At 33.7% G+C, this 20,000-nt stretch overlaps 1 protein-coding gene across 1 annotated transcript in view; it reads right to left on the bottom strand.

Annotated features, from left to right (window-relative positions):
* Window positions 1-20,000, bottom strand: part of LOC115229018 (organic cation transporter protein-like) — a 45,392-nt gene that overhangs the window by 12,738 nt on the left and 12,654 nt on the right. The gene's annotated exons all lie outside the window — the stretch shown is intronic.

Genomic DNA, 20,000 nt, shown 5'->3' on the forward strand with positions numbered 1-20,000 from the left:
GGAATAGTTTGGATCAAGATCTCTATCCCCTTTCTCAACCGTTCTTTCAGCGAATTTTGAGTTCCTTCAGATACAGTTACTTCTTCGTTTGTTTATACGGCCGCCACCAAACATCCGGTATTTATTTGTAGCAGTACATCCACTCCTTTACCTTTATCTTTTCTCGATCCATTACAAAACAATGATGAACTTATCACGCTTAGAGATATTCTAAACGGACTAGTTTCCTAGTTACAAACCGATCATCGGTATTTTATTTTTCCATTCTTTGTAGGTTCTGTCATCTCCAAGGACACTTTAAGGTGACATTTCTGCCCGCTTTCCACACAAATCTTCAGGCTCTTCGCAAAATCAATCAAATATTTCAATGAATCTGGCTATATTTGCAGAAAAGGTACTTTAGAAGCCATCTTGCTTTAACCTGTGTTATGCTGTAAAAAGGGAATATTGCTCCCTGCAGCAATGAAAACTGTGACAATTTTAGCCGCAGTGTTCCTTTGGTGCTATGAGAATTTTCGATCGATTCTTTGAGGAATAGGTGGCGCTGTTGTTGTTGTTATCATCATTATTTTCTCTCTTTTCTCTTTCAGTGCTGTTACTCCTGGCGTTGAACATATTGTTGTGTTGGTCGTAATGTTCGGCATTTGTTGTTGTTGTTGTTGTTGTTGTTGTTGTTGTTCTTCTTCTTCTTCTTCTTACTCTACAGGTTATCATTGTTGTTGTTATTATCGCTTGACATGCTTTTAATCTATTGTTTGTTATAGTTTTCTATTCATCGTCAGTGAAGTTGTTGTTGTTGATGTTTCTGTCTGCCATTTCGTGTGGTTGTTGTTGTTGTTGCTCTTGACTGGTGACTGAGACAGAAGCCTCGATCGGTGTTGCTTGTTGCTGTTGCTGTTGTGGTTGTTACTATCTCTGCTCTTTCATTCTGATTTTCAAGTTCGTTTTTCGAGTGAGAAAGCCCTCAAATATCTGTTTTCTTTTTAAATTTATATCAACAGCTGGGTTTTCTGCTCTGCATCATGAGTCCCATTGTTTTCTTTTCGCACCCACGACAGGTCATAACTCACCTCCGCTCCGTATCGTATCACAGTGGTGGAAACGAACCAAGGATCAACGTCATTGCTAATATTCTTTCTTGTGACATCTGTGCTATGTCGTCCTGCGTATTGTGGCTCTAGCCTATGAATATTTGTATAAAGTATAAGCTCGGCTGGTCTTCTCTCTCCATTTTGAGTTTTGAATGAGTGATATCCCATAAGCCCTATTCTCGCCCATGGCGATGTCGCTGTAAAAGGGGAATATTACTCACTCTAGGGCTACCTCAAGTAATTTCTTGAGGAGAGAGTATAGGGAAAATCCCTATTTTCGGAAATACAGAGGAAAGCGACCTTACTCCATTCTTTTAAGGATAAAGAAAATGTTTCGAGCAAGGAGGCATTTCCTTGGTCACTTATGTTCGCCACGTTGATATATTTTGTCAGCTCAGCCACTTGTGTTAATCACTTTTTTTCTGTTAGCAACCCTAGAGAAGGAACAGTTGAAAGTGTTATCTAAGTAGCTCAAAACAACGCGCTCGCTCAATAAATTTTACTCGTTTTCTCCGTGCGTTTGTGTTGTTTTTCTCAACAATATTGTTCAAAATGATGTTTTTAACAGGTAAAATATTATGTTTGTTGCGTGTAATGCATGGGTCTAGCAGTGAAATTAAATTGTTTTTCGTTTATTTGTTAAACTTTTTGTCCGCTCAGTAGCTGTGTTCTCTCTCTTTTTTCTTTTGTTTTTCGCCGAGGATGTTTCTCTGGTGAGAAGCGAGTGTGTGTTGAACGTAAACTCAAACAGAAAAATAAAGACATTTCTAAAAACGATAGACATTGTCTCTTCCTCTGCATGGGATAAATGTTGATCGCATTCTTGGAGGTTCTCTGTCGAAAATGATCTAAAAATTAATGTTTTTTTTCAAAATTTCGAAATTCTCAGTGTGAGGTGAAGATGCATCTGCTCACGGTAACATTCAATAATAATAATAATAACAATAATAATAACAATGTAATGTTATAGGCAACTGACTAAAGGAGATGGGAATAGAACATCCTGTAGAGCTTCTACAGAAAGTTTGTCTCTTGGGGACAGGATAGATTATCAGAAGGGTTGTGAGCACTTGAAAGATTATTGAAAGCTTGTGGATATCCAAGGTTACATGTAGTAAACCGCTTCCCACATTAGTTCTGCCAGGAATGAGACTAAACATAATTCAAATCGAATGATGATGATAATAATAATAATAATAATAATAATAATAATAATAATAATAATAATAATAATAATAATAATAATAATAATAATATCATCGCAAATATCCCCAACTATAGACAGCAGTGAGCTCACCAATACATTAAGAAGTGTAAACGATTGGAAAGCTCTTAAGATTGATAATTAATACAGATGGGTGGTAGTTTTTAATGAACTGACAATCAGACAGAAATGGATATATGAATAGATTTTGGAGTAGGGGAGCTAAAAAATAACGGTGACCCCGCCAAAACTATAAAACTATAAATCACTTGTCAACAATAGACAAATTCCTTAGATCCAAATTCTACAACCAGTTGGTTAGTCACCTGGAAAGCAAAAACACATTACCAGAGGAAGAGAAAGTGTGATAACGGAGAGAGTTATATGGCTGTTAAAAGCGGTTATTTGAACCGGTCTGTTGTAGAAAAGAGTAAAAAGAAAAAGCTAAACCTCAGGAAATAATATATTCCAATGCATCATACTGTTACGTGTTGGAGACACTTCATAGAAACACATCAACCTTCCAATATTGTAAGAACCCATATGTCTTGTCAAGATGGAAAGCAGCATAATTACAATAAGACATAGGGGAGATAATTAAAATCAGGTTTATACCCATGATAAACGTAAACTTCTATGAGGCCCCTTACCTCATTTATCTTAACATATCTGTTTAATGATTCTTGATGCCAAGAACAAATTATAAAAGAAATCTCCTTTATGTGAATGACAGGAAATATTTAAAAGGGATAATATTAGGGTCACAAACTGCAACAACTTTCAAAGAAAAGACAAAATAAATGTTGAACTTCATAAATTTATAATTGGAATTGTATTTTAATTAATGTGCCTGACATGATGTTTTAACTTGTTAATGTTATTCCAAGAAAATGAGATTAGGTCGATCTCCCTAATCTCAGTAAAGTGTGATTTTTTTAAAGTGTTGAATTTGATAACCAAAAATTATACATCATGTCAGACTTTTAATAATAATAATAATAATAATAATAATAATAATAATAATAATAATAATAATAATAATAATGATAATAATAATAGTAATAGTAATTTCTACTATACGCACAAGGCCTGAAATTTTGGGGAGAAGAAAGCCGATCACATCGACCCTAGTACTTGACTGGTACTTAATTTATCAGCCCCGAAAGAATAAAGGCAAAATCAACCTCGGCAGAATTTGAACTTAGAACGTAGCGAAGGACGAAATACCGCTAAGCATTTCGTTCAGTATTTCGCTGCCTTAATAATAATAATAATAATATAATAATAATAATAATAATAATGGCTTCAAATTTTGGCACAAAGTCAGCAATTTCGGTGGAGGGGAAAAGTCGATTACACCGACCTCAGTGTGTAGCTGGTACTTTTTTTTACCGACCACGAAATAATGAAAGGCAAAGTCAACCTTGGTGGCATTTGAACTCAGAACGTAGAGACAAACAAAACGCCACCAAGTGGATACATATTTTGTCCTTTCCAAAGATAGAGTAGGAAAAAGCAAAAAAAGCTGAAAAAAATGGTCTGTCCTTTTCACAAGGGAGCGATTGGTAAATCGGCGAAAAAGTGTAGGCACGTGGTTCAAAGCTATTATAAGTAGCACATTAATTCAAATTGAGAACATTAAGTTAGTTACAGATGCCAGAGAATCAGATATAACTCCTCATATAAATATTTAGCAGCAGATGAAACACACGGAGATGAAGGAGAAAATTAGAAGCGTCTGGTACTACTGAAAAGTCAGACTAAAATACGAAAAAAACTGAAGCCAATGCTAGAAACAAGTTAATGGGTATATATACATTAACCATCTCAGTTATGAACGACAGCTTCAACTGGTAGCTAAGTGATTTGGATAGAAGTGGCAGGAAAAACCAGGAAACTACCAACAACATCCTGAAATCTGTAATACAAAGCCGATATAAATAGATTTTATAGACTCCTCAACACACGCACACGCACAGAGAACTTGGTTTTATACAAACAGAAAAATATCATAAAATAGCAATAGTGGATATCAAAATACGTAATAAGCAAGCAATGGACAAATGAATAGCGTAATAAGGAAACGTTAAGAATATATATATATTATATATATATATATAATATATATATATTATATATATATATATATATATATATATTTATATGTATATATATATATGTATATTTATATGTATATTTATATGTATATATATATATATATATGTATATATATATGTATGTATATATATATATATATATATATATATATATATATATATATATATATATATCTATATATATATATATATATATATATATATTATATATATAAAATACAAACTAGAAAGTAAAAAGGCCGAAGAGACAAAATCAATAGAAAATGTTAGAAATAAGAGACAAAAGTACCAAAAAGAATACCAGAATATAGTTAAGAAAAACGGTGAGAAAAACCATTCCATAGCCAATACTCCGCAAAACTTGTCAGAAAGTGAGCCAGAATAAAATTCAACAACGTCTTAAACGCTCTGGGCGAAAAGCAAAAGCAGGAGATCTGATTTTACCTGTTCAGATGAATGGGGAACCACATATAACTGCAAAAATAAAGTAATGGTTAAAAAACATTAGCATCGAGTGAAGAGTGTGCGATGAGACAACTGACCATTCCATCTTCGGCTGTCTCATTCTTGTCAAGTTCAAGGAGATTCACAAACATGAACAAGTCAGCAACCAATACTAGCTGCTGCTAAGCAATATTCTGACAATTCGACGTGAAAATGAATAGGGAGTGGTATAAATGTATATCAAACATGGTGTATGAAATGATATGGACACATTCATCCAGACCAACAAGCAAATTAAAACAAACTACATAATTATAATTATCAAGGATTGAAAATAGCTGGTCGGTATGGACCAAATCATCAGCCAAAAGAAAGTGGAGAAGCTGTCAGATTGCAACCAGCATAAATCAAATCAACTTGATTTATGCTGGTTGCACAACAGAACAACGAAACAGAAGATTCAAGCGGTTTAAGTATGACGTCAGCCACAATAACGGTACTTCGACGGAATTTGCTGAATATTTAAATCAATCGTCCGTAACTTTGATGAACATCTGAACATGTTCTGACTCTACGGCAATTTCAGGCCTCAAAACATATGAAGATGAATATATTTATGGATTACTAACGTCTCGTCCTGGAGGAATGAACAAATTGACAGAAGTCCATCACAATTTACACAAAACTTTTCGACTAAGTGTTCTTTTTCCTGTTTTCTTTTCTCTTTTTCCCCCTTTTCTTTTTTTTTCTCGTTGCCAGTTATGAAGAAGCAAAAAAAAAAAAAAAACTGATGCCAGCGATTTGCATAAAATGGATTGCATGATATTCCCGTTCATATTTTGAAATCCTGTATTTCTGCTTTTTTTTTTCATTTTTTTTTCATTTTGAACGCAGGGAAATCAGTTATACTGTCGGAATATTGTTCAATTCATTAAACGAAGTCAATCTCTATTTATTACTAATCGTATAACGCTCTTCTCGTTGCTTATTTACCTTCGTGAAGAATTACATCAATCTTAATAATAATAATTCTTTCTACTGGAGGCACAAGGCCTCATATTTATGGGGAAGGGGACAGTCGATTACATCGACCCCAGTGTTTCACTGGTACTTAATTTATCGACCCCGAAAGGATGAAAGGCAAAGTCGACCTCGGCGGAATTTGAACTCAAAATGCAAGAACAGGCGAAATATCGCTAAGCGCTTCGACCGGTTTGCTAACGATTCTGCCTGATCGCCGCCTTAATAATAATCATAGGAAAGTGTTTATCATCGTCATAACTAGAACGATAAACAACTACTTCTACAAATACATTGATAGATTACCTTTGAAGATGGACATGGGCACGTTCCAGAAAACAGCAATATCATCATTCGTAAACATTGTTACGGCATTCTTTCTCAGTATTTGTTTCTGGAATATCTTTGACCTTGAACTTCCTTGTTAACGTCGCTCAACTTTATGCCTGTTTTCTGTTGAACATGTGGTAGAGTTTTAATACCATTCGTTAACTTTGGAAAATGTTAAAACGGTTAACACATCCATTGATATAAGTCTTAATTAAAGATGTGTCCGAAAGCAAATCCAGCTATAAATAATAGCTGATTATACAGTGAGATAAACTCACCCGCTGGATGGAAGAACAAAAGGCGAAAAAAACAAAAACAAAGAAAGCTGCTTGCAGAGATCGAACCGCGCAACTTCTGCTGCCCCGGTAGACATGCCACTGCTTAAACTCTAGCGTCTACCGTCCATCAAATTAAACGCTTTAACCTTACGAACGAGAAAATTTGTTTACATTTAGACCACAAATGTAGAAGCCTCGAGAAATATGCCAATAGATCTATAAAGACGTATTTCTCGATGCTTCTACATTACAAATGTAAACCTTTGTTTTTCTATGAACAGTTTCGTTAACATTGAACGCTTCGGTAAACGTTTCCCATTGAACAAGTCTTTGACAGTTGTCTGTTTCTTTTCCGTTTAACGTTTTCCTTAACCTTGAATGTCCGTGTTAAACATAAACATGTTTTATGCTGGTTTTCCAAGATGACTCCAGAAAAGAAACTCTTCGTGTAATTAGCAAACCATGAATAATAAATATAATAATGAAATTTTTTCTTTGTTTTTATTTTATTTATTTTCTTGTAGTGTATAATGGGTTCTTTATTGGCAACAGAAGAGAAATTACAAGAAAAGTTTTGCATTGTGCATAGCAAACAGGCTTGAATAGGACAACAATAAAATATAATTAAGATGATGATGGTGATGACGACGATGATAATAATAATCTAATAATAATAATAATAATAATAATAATAATAATAATAGTAATAATAATAACAATAATATTGATAATAATAATAATAATATTGATAATAATGATAATAATAATAATAATAATAATAATAATAATAATAATAATAATAATAATAATAATAATAATAATAATAATAATAATGATATAGTGGTAAAAGTTAGAGGAAGAAAAAGAAGTTGAGGAGAATGAGGCGGAAAAGAATGAAAAGATGAAAAATAAGGAAGAGAAGGGGGAGGAGGAAGAAGAGCAAGAGGGAGAAGAAGAAGAGAAAGAGGAAGAAGGAAGAGCAGGAGGAAGAAGGAGGAGAAGAGAAAGAGGTGGAAGAGGAAGGAGAAGAGAAAGAAGAGGAGCACGAGGAAGAAGAGGAGAAAGAAGAGGAGGAGGAAGAAGAAGAGGAAAAAGAAGAAGAGGAGGCGAAAGAAGGGGATAAAGAAGAAAGAAAGAAGAAGAAGAAGAAGAAGAAGAAGAAGAAGAAGAAGAAGAAGAAGAAGAAGAAGAAGAAGAAGAAGAAGAAGAGAACGAGGAAGATGGATAGAAGAAATCAATAACGGAAACACAGAACTGGCAAAAAGAGAGACAAAAACAACCAAAATGCAACGAAAGAAAAAAAACAAAGTCGGCATCAAAAACCGCCTAAAACCAGAAATGTTCGCTAAGTGACAAAGAACCCGTCGTTCTGAATAAAGAAAAAAGTTTATTAAACTCGATATATTTTTATCAAGAACTAAATAAAACTAAAACTGAAATCAATGTAATATAAACAACAAAAGACGAAGAATTTAAAGATGGAGAAGAGAACAATTAAAACAACGGGTCCAACTGAACAGTGGTGAGGAGTCATATCGGCTCTAAGAAGTAACACTGGCGCCATTAAAACGAACAGCTGGAAGCTAAAGATGAAAAGTCCTGGTTGAAATACTTAACAGGCACACAGAAAGGGCTTGTGAAAATATTTAATGATTAACTGAAAGAACTGAAAAAAATTAACCGAAGGTAGGACTATCTGAATCCCAAAGATTGGAGAAATAACGAACGCCAAAAATATACAGGCTCGTAAAAAAATGCTTGTTCAAAATAAAGCCATTAACTGCTATAATATCGCAGAAGATACATACTGCCATGAAACATTAAGTATCTATTTTGTATACTGTTTATATTAGCCGGACTGATGTCCTCATCTTGATTGTTGCTCTCACTACCTTTCGGCTATTATACGCTCCAACCTTCTTTAGGGGTCTTGCCTTGAACTTGGTTGTTGCATCACGAGACGCAAAGAGCGAAGTGAGAACAGTGTAACCGCATGGATGAAATAAAGAGTTAGTTTCGAATTTCTGATACAACAACCGAATTCATCATAAGACACCTGAAGACGACTGGAGCCCACAACAGCCGAAATAGTTAAGCAATAAACAAGATAAGAACACCAGTCAGACTGATATAAATAGTATAAGAAGGAATAGGGGGCTGAGCATGGACTGGTCTGATTACCTGAAGTCTTTTTAACAGTACTCGCCACGCATGAGCAGGAACAATTAAAATGAATTCATTGGAAGAAAAATATTCGAAGGGAACTCTTTTCCACATCTTTGTTATCTAGTTTTAAAAACATGCTAAAGCAGATTAGACACCAATACAAATGTTATGAGAGGACAATCAACCATTCTTGTATATGGATTATATTGGGCAGTGTATAGATACAGTAGAGAGACTAACAGGAAATTCGGCTTTAGAAAATACATCAAGACAACCTGGAAGAGAAGAACATTAATAAAAACTACTTAAGGAAATATAGATAATAAGAATTTAAAAAATACTTAAGGATTAATGAACTAATTAGAACACGGTCAAAACACTTAGGAAGATTATAGATAAATTAAATTAATATTTAAAACGAAGCCAAATGCCAAAAAATATGGTAAGATGTGTAGATTGATTCTCTAGTATTAAGTTACACCTGGAAGCTAGGGCTAGACTGAAAAAACACTGATTATATCGTTTAGAATGTACTTAAAGGATATTCTACTCAAAAGTCGAGACAAAAAGAATATATTTACGGCGAATAGAAGATATGGGTGTTGGGAAACGAGAAAATTTGTATAAAATATCTATTGCAAGACTACGAAAATATTTAGTAAACATTAAAAGAAATTTAGACGTTTGCGTAAGTTTCCTTTCAATTGCTATAAAAAAATGAACAAAGCAAATAAAAGTCTTTAAAGAAACCAACGAATACGAGGTGCGTTCAAGAAGTATCCGACTTCATTTATTCCTGCCAAGACTAATGCCGTGTGGGCAAAATCCTTTAGATGAAAAGTGACGCCATCTTTCCTGCACACGCGTGAAAATTTTCGTGCCGGTAGGCTACATCATTTCTCGGCTGTTGCATTTAGAGTACAACGTGTAATGTGGATACTTTTTTGAACGCATCTCTTACAATATAAAAGCTAAGATACCAGTGAGACGTTGGGGGAAAAGAGAAACAACAAAGCTTACGGTAAAGCTAAATGCTAAGCTACAAATTGGGTTACAGTACACCATGGTAAGAAATTTGCAGGTAAAGTCCTTCCTTAAATACTGAACAAGGCTGAAGAAAGTGGAAATAGATGAAGAAAAATTGCAACGAAATCGAATATAAAAGCAAAATCGTTTCATAGATGAGGGTCGGAAGGAAACAAGTATGATGTTTCTAGTTGCCAAGGTTTAATCAAGAAGACACGCATACGCTGGAATGAGTGAGTTGGATATTTCGGGAACTGGGAATTATACCATCATTATGAAATACAAAAGGGCGAGGTCGGTCAATTGAAACAAACAAAAAAAGATTAAGACAAAATGACCGTCACGATATTTTCAAAGACTACCAAGGAAAGACATCTTTCCCAACGGTTGTAACAAATTCAACAGACAACAATATATTTCTAAAAATGGAGAAATTACCCAAATATAATGTGGAAATAGAAACCAGAAAGCGATCTCCATAATAACAGATGCCTTTGGGAATGAGAACAATAAGGATGTATATACTATATAATATTATATATATATATATATATAATATAATATATACATATATATATATATATATATATATATATATATAATATATCTATATATATATAATATACCTATATATAATCAACATCCTTGAACATAAGCATGCACACAACATACAATAAACATTGTAAACACGTATCACATAGAATAGTTTACATACAATAACGAACACAAAAACGACACAAAAACGTTTGACATACTCTAGTGACACAGAAATGATTGTGCAAGAAGAAGAAGCACAGTAAACAGCAAGACTAACGGGAAAAAGTAATTATAAAAACAAAGAAACAAAAAAAAAGTGAGCATTTAAAAAAAAATAATAATAATCAGATTTGTGGAGTTGCGGAGGTTGAAAAATGAAGGCGTGGAGAAATTGCTAGGAGACATATTTAATGAGTTATGAACCACGACTAACTGGTGAGTTATCATATATTTTATATTATATCACATGATAGTATATCTTTTATGTATATATATATATATATATTATATATATATATATATATATATGAATGTGAATATTGTATGTTAATATATGCCGACCATTAATTGAGCAAGTTTCTCGTTTGATTATAAAATGAAGGATCTTATTTTTTTTTATATATTCCCTATTGGTAAATGTGTATCGAACACGTCCACGAGGGTTGTATGAGTTCATTTCTCATCGCCATAATATTACATATATATATGTGTGTGCGTGTGTGTGTGTGTGTGTGTGGTGTGTGTGTGTGTGTGTGTATTCGAAAACTTGATTGCCTTTTGATCACAGTACAACTGATAGTTTCATTGTAATCGGTTCTTCAAGTAATCATTTTAATCTGTCTATCTTAAGTATTCTCTTCTGTTAAGTCTATTTCCATCTCAAGCACCATGGTTAAATTGCGGGTGTGATATCTTTGCAGTTTATTATTTCCCCCACCATTTTTTTTTGAGATACGAACGATCAGTATCAACCGAAAGGCAAGATATCAAACAAAAAAAAAAGAAAAAAGAAACAAAACTTTCAGAATACTAAAACAGAGAATATGAGTTTCGTTTGCTGGTTGAGCTGAAGTGACAGATATTATATATAATATATAATTATATATATAATATATAATATATATAGATATATATATATATATATATATATATATATATATATAGTATATTTATATATATATATATATATATATATACATATATATAATATATGAGGGTGGTGGTGGACCCTGCTGTACTCTTTCACCACATCTTTCTCTCACTATTTCTTCTTGTTTCTGTTGTACTTGTATTTTAAAGGGCCAGCCTCGTCACGCTGAATCTCCCCAAGAACTACGTTAAAGATACACGTGTCCGTGGAGTGCTCAGCCACTTGCACGTTAATTTCTCGAGGAGGCTGTTCCGTTGATTGGATCAACTGGAACCCTCGGAGTGCCACGATACAACGTTGGTGTAAGATAGTGTGAAATCCTTTTTTCATACAACGCAGAGTAAATATGATGAACAATGCAACATATTAATATCAATCAAATTAAACGTTTAAAATAGGGACGAAAGTAAAGTATAGTGCCTCCTCTCGGCTAGATATTATTCTTACACCATTCAATTGTTACAGTGTTTCCGTACATCGGCTGTCAGATATTTACAGAGTTATAGGAATATTCGCGTGTAAACTCACTAGACGAGGTAAGCGAATGTATAAAGTAGGACACGCGTATAGTTTATTATTTCAATTTCTTTTCTTGGAAGAATGAAAGTAGACAAAATAAAAAAAAATTCTTGAAGAACCACTAACACTGTGGATATTTTTTTTTACTTTATCGTTGTCTCAGCAATCAAGGTATAAGTGTGAATTAAAATAATTACCTGAAGAACTGATTTCAATGAAGCTACTAGTTGTAATATATCGAAGAAAAATTTCAGAGAAATATTTATAGCTGTAATGTGATCAAAAATTTTGAATAAAGTTCTTTGACACTTGGAGAAGGTTTTCTGTTGATTAACATTATTTTCCTAATACACACTCAGACATGTATATGTGTAACTGTGGCCTCTAAACCACACACTGATTGGTCAAAATACAGTTCGTAAGATTCAGCCTGCTGGAGCCCATCGGAATGTATTTAAAGGAGAAATCTAACCATTTCAAGACAATTGTCAATTGTAGAACACGACTGTCACTACATTAGCCTTATGATTCTTTTCTACTTTAGGCACAAGGCCCGAATTTTTGGAGAGGGGGCCAGCCGATTAGATCGACTCCAGTAGGCAACTGGTACTTAATTTATTGACCCCGAAAGGATGAGAGGTAAAGTCGACCTCGGCGGAATTTGAACTCAGAACGTAGCGGCAGACGAAATACCTATTTCTTTACTACCCACTAGGGGCTAAACACAGAGGGGCGAAACAAGGATAGACAAACGGATTAAGTTGATTATATCGACCCCAGTGCGTAACTGGTACTTAATTTATCGACCCCGAAAGGATGAAAAGCAAAGTCGACCTCGGCGGAATTTGAACTCAGAACGTAACGGCAGACGAAATACGGCTACGCATTTCGCCCGAAGCGCTAACGTTTCTGCCAGCTCGCCGCCTTCGTCACTAAATATGTCACAGTAAATACTAAAGAATTGGCGAACGAAATACAGCACATCCATTCGTACATAATTTTCTAAATGACTCTAAATATCAAGAATAGGTCCCAGCTTGCCATCCCACTCACTAGGCTCTAAACCTGTCTACAACCTGTATAGAATTAATATCAGAGAATCTCTTCACGAAGTTGCTATGACCGCACAACTTTTAGTCAAAGACGCTCCTTCCAAGCATGACCATCTGTATAGAATATTTACATTTTTATTATTCATGAGTCTTTCTTGTTTTATGATAGTAGTATAAGGTTTGAAGGCGATTTGGTTGCTATTTCTAGAAACACCCTTCGTCTCATTGATATAAAATGATATATTAACAAAATCAATGCCATATACCAAGAATATTTTTATCTTGTATTTTCTTTTTCCAATTCGTGTGGCCTACATCTAAATTTCCTACAAAATACTGATAAACTTCTACAATTAAACATTCTACTTACTTCAACTGAAATGAAGACAGCTGCCATACTTTTGACAGCTGCCTTGTTTAAAGTTGAAAGATTTCTTATTTTTCAAGACACTAGTTTTCTGAATGAAATTATCTCATTCTTTGCTTTTTCTTTTCCTTTTAATACTTCTTTTGTTCTTTTATGTTTATCCGTTCTTCTAACCGAAGAGATACCAAAAAGGGATGCCGTCGTCAGAAAAGAAATATGCACTTCTGTCTTGAGTTCAAAACCTCGACCTATTTTATGTACTTCGCTTTTTCTCTACGTTGGGAAAAGTTACAATATCTGGGGAAATCATCTGCAAAAGACTTGCATCCTATCAAAGATATACTTTTATCAGTTTACCTGTTTAAAATTGAATAATTGCGGGGCAAACTTCTTAACATGCCCTATTACAGACGTGCTGTTTCCTTTCTCTCTCTCTCTCTGCTTTTTCTGACGCTACTTCAGTAGTCTACGTTCCTCATATCTGAATGTTCCAGCCAAGCATTCCACACTTACTGGTTACCCATAATTTCCTTATCCTTAGTATGTCTCCAAACCACGAGGTCCCACTCAATGTCCAGTCCATTCTATCAACGTCAATCTGTCTAGATTTCTCTTCATGCAAATGGCTTTCTTCCTTCAGAAATCGCCTGTATACAACAGTTCAAGTATAAAACCTTAACGACATCGTTTTTCTCGGTCTTGGAGGCTCTGGGAAGGCTATGAACACATCCCCTGCTAAATTAAACACGTAGCTCCTTCTTCTAAACCAGACTAAAGAGTTAATTTGTGGTCCTTATGAATATTTCGGAGCACTTAAGACATAAAAACTAAGTTGTTAGATTGAATATTGTTTTTCTTTTGCTATCATACAAGATTTTTCTCTGTGTGTTGTTGATTGACCTACTTGCTGTAGATTAATATATATTCATAGAAACTACATGTTAGCAGAATATACTGGAAGCCAGATAAAAAGAAAATGTTGTACAAATAATAATAAATCTCTGAACGAGGTATAGACAGTAGCTGCACGACAATGTGAAGTATATTTGCCACCTAAATGTGGCTAACCACTAAGGGTGGCTACTACTGTAGCTTCTAGCCCCAGGAGAACCTCTTCTCCAGCTGGCTCTTGACACACTTTCTGTGTCCTATCAGTATTTGCAAAGGGAAGCCATCCTTCCCATCGTCGACCTGACGTGATACGCACGGACCCGGGTTTCTGGATATTCACGTAGTACAAATAAGAATCAAAGATCTAGTTAATGATAATCAGAGTGCACTTCGATATTCATTGCCGTTTCAGCAGCATGGTTCGAACATAGAACAACATATATATGTGTGTGTGTACATAGTAAAATGGTTAGAAGATCCTTTGAGTCGCTAAGATATGTGAGAAAAAAAGACAGTAAAGTTCGTGAAAGAAACGTAGAAACTTGCTCAATGAATGGTTTTTATAATATTTTAAATAATTATCTGAAAATGAAATTCTTGAGAGGCAATCCCGTTTTAATACGCGAACATTACTGGTTTAGTTTATTTTTCTTCGATAAGAATAGTTTGTTGGTAGTTGTTGAACAGTTCTCACTCCAAAACTCCCAAATGACATTCAACAATTCAAACAAAAACACCAACCATACCAGTCTCACCTCGTCATCACATTCTTCTGCTCCAGAAGGGCTTCCATAGACTATAGACCGAGCGCCCTTCCTCTTTGGAACAGCACATGAACACCTCTCGTCCTGTTATTCATCTGCAACGGAAGAAGTCTTAACACAAGTTAATTTTCCCTTTTTAAATGCAGCAGGCTATTTCGAGTGACCTTTTCTCTTTTTGCAGAAAACAACAGAACAGAATGAGAGTTGATGACACGTATCGACGAACGTGCAGCAGTCTACAGGTCGTCACCACCGTGGAGAGGTACTTCAATGTTTTGTAGAATCACTGCGATTAGAACCAGATGTATCACTGCCGATGTCCAACTGGAGTCTCCCTCTGAACCAGTCTCCTTGACTTTACAAAGATCTCATCACTTACCTTATGACACTGAACTTACCTTCATTAAGAAGCAAAGTGTTAATCGTTAATAAAATTGATGTTGCCAAAATAACATTTTATTCAGATTTCACCTGAGAGCTAACTCTAATTCTCGATATAGGGATTTGTAGTGGCTGTTGTATAGACCCAGGTCTGTTCTAATTGCGCAGGCCTATGACTAAAGACAGTCTAGTTATGACCATACTATCTTATTCACTTATTCACACAATAGTGTATCCACACAACAGTGTATTATGCAAACTGTCCTTCCCCTTTCAAGTAGATAGGGTGTGGTCTGAGGGGGATTTGGCTGTTATTTCTACCAGGTCAATCGGCGACACAAAGTTCTTCCCCAATAATAAGAACAAATTTAAGGTATTTAGGTTTTGTTAGTTATCTCTGATCGAATTAATATATGACCAAATGCGTCACAACTTTGACTATTCCTTAATTTACCGTAAATAGGACAACAGTATGTAATCAGTCTTTCGTTCATCGAAGATGATACGAAATAATTTGAGGGAGATTTGGCTATTATTTCTAAAATGTCAAATGATAATGTAGAGTCTCTCTTGATTTTCGATCGAGCCGCAAGTTATTTGACAATGGTGTTAGTCTCAAGATGAGCAATCCCAGTTATTCAGGATCTTTGTAATATTACAGAAGTTTAACCGACGAAATACAAACCTAGAAATTGGCGTATCCCGCCCAAGTACATAAAGATTTTGTCTTCGGACCTATATTTTGTAGTTCAATAAATTTCGGTTATGAGATCGTTGTCATAAAGGGAATTTCCAAGTGGTATGCCATAAAGCAACCGAGATTTCGTTACACCCTTACAACAAATCAAGTGGATAAGAAGCTTCTTTCTTGCAAATGATATTATCAGAGAACTTGCCAATTGTTTTAGCACAACTAAGAAACTAAGGCAAGTTGAGTAATTCTTTCAAAGATTTATATGGATCAATATTTTATTTGCTGATGTTTTATTCAAATTTTCTTGGTCTAGGACTTATTTTCCCATGTCTGCGAGTAGTTTTAAGCCCCAACATTGGATAGCGGATAGAATATTGAAGATTTTTCCCCAAGAAAAACCGGGTATCAGCTATTTATGACAACCAGCTTATAAAACATGAATGCCGGAAATACTCAATGCAAAATGTGAGTGAGTCGTCCAAATATTCAAAGGAGAGTCTTCAACGGATTCCAAAATAGGACCCATATTCTCTCGTAGGTTCAATAACTTATCCATTTCGTTACTACACATCATAAATTACTATATATATATAGATATATATATATATTATATATATATATATATAATATATATATATATATATATATATATATATATATTGGATAAAATATCGTGGGTAAGGCCAAAACAATGCGAAGTAAATGCAAGGTAAATCACAAGAAAAAAAATATGTGAATTAATGTAGACTACCTTGTATTCATATTTCGGGGTTATGACCCATATTCAAGAAACTGACGAATGTTACCGATGTGCGCAAATCGGTAACATTCGTCAGTTTCTTGAATATGGGTCATAACCCGAAATATTGAATACAAGGTAAGTCTACATTAATTCACATATTTGTTTTCTTGTGATTTACCTTGCATTTACTTCGCATTGTTTTGGCCTTACTCACGATATTTTATACAATATACTCTACACAATGTTTCACTGTAATTATTCCATTATAATATATATATATATATATACACACATACACACTATAGTATTGTACAGTAAGAATAAGTTCTCAGCATCACATTTGATAAATGTTCTTCATTTATGTATTAACAATGCTACCAATAGTTACATGTGAGAGTATTTCCACAATTTTCAAACTCGAAAATTGTGGAAATTCTACCCACGGGAAACCATTGGCAGCTTTGTTAGTCTACAACAAAAGTATAGATGTGTGCCTCTCTCTGTGTGTGTATATATATATATGTACATACATATATATATATATATATATATATTATATATATATATATATATATATAGATATATATATATAGTAGATATATATATAGATGTATAATATATATATATGTATATATATAATATATATATATATATATATATATATATCTATTATATATATATATATATATATATATATATATGTATATATGTATATACAAAGCGGTTGTACACGATGTACGATCATTGCTAGAAATAGCAGCCGGTAAGCTATCAGCACTGTGTAGAGCTTCACTGAATGTTTAGAGACAGAGATGTTTGCGGGCGGTGAATATAGAAAAATTCTGTCTGACCTCTAGGGAGACCGTTAGATGAATGAAGGATAATTCAATACTGCAGTTTCAAACTCTTCGGATCACGTGCGTGAGCACGAATCCGATTGGTTGTCTTAATTTGAATCTGCCACTGCCACCCAAATTTTAAAATATCCACTACATCTCTGCCCGTTTACTCGGCTGAAATCTCCAGTGAAAATCAGAACCAAGATCAGTGAAAAGATATACAGATATACATCTTTCCATAAGTTTTTACACCGGTCATATTTTACACCGGTGCTGATTTCTTACTACATATCATAACTATCATTTACTAGACCTATTTTCTTTAATCTTAATCGCATCCTATCTTATGGAGCTTACTACAGTTTATATACTCTGCTTATGTTAAAATGATAATACATGAAATATCAGTTTTCTGTACTTCCTGTATCATAACTTAAACTATATCACTGCAGTTTTATGATTTACCATAGTCTTCTGCAGTGCTTTTTCTATACTTTCTACAACCCAAAAGCAATATATATTACAATCATTATACAACAATATAATGAAAATCTACAATTGGAAATCAACAACAACAATAAATTCAACATTAATAGTCAACACAAAGAAAAGTTACGAAATCTGAAAGTTGATATTGTCATGTAGAAAAATGAAACATGAACAGTATGAGGAACAACGATAGATAAAAATAATAATAATAATAATAATAATGATAATAATAATAATGATAATAATAATAATGATGATAATAATAATAATAATAATAATAATAATAATAATAATAAAATAATAATAACTATTATTATTATTATTATTTAAATTTTTTTTGCCACAAGGGCAGCTTCAGGGAAAGTGGGGATGTGTCGATTACATCGACTCCAGTGTTGAACTGGTACTTATTTTATCGACCCCGAGAGGATGAAAGGCAAAGTCGACCTCGGCGGAATTCGAACTCAGAACGTAAAGACTGCCGAAATAGCGCTAAGCATTTCGCCCGGCGTGTTAACTTTTCTGCCAGCTCGCCGCCTTAATAATAATGATAATAGTAACAACAACAGTAATAATACTAAAATTAATAAGAATATAATAATAATAATAATAATAATAATAATAAATAATACTAATAATAATAATAATAATAAAAATAGTAATAATAATAATAATAATAGTGATAATAATAATAATACTAAAATAATAATAATAATAATAATAATAATAATAATAATAATAGGAATAATATAATAATAATAATAGTAATTGTTTCTCTAATTTAGCCATAAGGCTAACAAATTTGAGAAGGTGAGATTAGTCGATATCATCGAACCAGCACTGGACGGGTACTTTATTTTGTCGATCCCAGAAGGGTGAAAGTAAAGTTGACCATGGCGGCGTTTGAACTAAGATAAAAGAAAAAGAAGCTGGAACAAAATACTGCAAGGCATTTTCTCCGAGCTCCGCTGGTTCTGCCAGTCTACTCCCCTTAATAATGATGATGATGATGATAGTAAAATAACAGCAATGAGAAGAAGAATAACAATAATTACAACATTAATAATAATAATAATAATAACAATAATAATAATGATTTCTAATATGGACACAAGACCTTATATTTTATAGGGAGGAGTATAGCTGTCATTTTTTTTGCCCTTGTGTGTGACTGGTATTTATTTTTTCTATCCCGATAGCCAGTTACTAACATTAGTTATTTTTTATATTTTTTTCATTTTGTGCGGGAGATAACTCCAAACGGGGTTCGAGGTTATTGCGACCTCATCAGGTAGGAACTCATCATATAAATGTCTCAACATCTGTATCGTAACATAAAACTGTTTAAAAATACCATTTGCATGAAAACCAATAGTCCATTACGTCATCTCCGAAAAACAAACCCTTCCTTGACCGGCTCTATTTGAATTCAGAATGTAAATGTCTGTAAGCGGAAACCAGAAGAGATGCTGACCGCGTTTTACCCAATTGTATCAGTCCTTTTGTCTTTATTATTGAAAATATCAATTAATTAATAATTAAAACTAATAAGTATAAAGGTCAATCGATGAAGAAAAGGTCAGCCTTAATACTTTGAGGGATGCTGGTAAGTCTCTTCAGGGTCTGAATTTAATCAGCCTAGGTGAACGTAGCATGTCTCTAATACTTATGAGAAAAAAATAAATGGAAAACAAACATCGAGAAACAAACGAATATGAAAGTATAACCAGTTGTTAGTAACACGAAATAATATCCAACGTGTTTAGGACAATTGTCGTTATTGTTCTATGGCGTCAGATCATCTCTCATTTAGTAGACTTATGACCAATGTTGTTCCAACAAGGAACACTCCCTCTTTTGTGTATCAGAAATCATAATGCTGCCAATTTAATTTAAAAT

Source organism: Octopus sinensis, unplaced genomic scaffold, assembly GCF_006345805.1.
Source record: "Octopus sinensis unplaced genomic scaffold, ASM634580v1 Contig11610, whole genome shotgun sequence".
Lineage (NCBI taxonomy): Eukaryota > Metazoa > Mollusca > Cephalopoda > Octopoda > Octopodidae > Octopus > Octopus sinensis.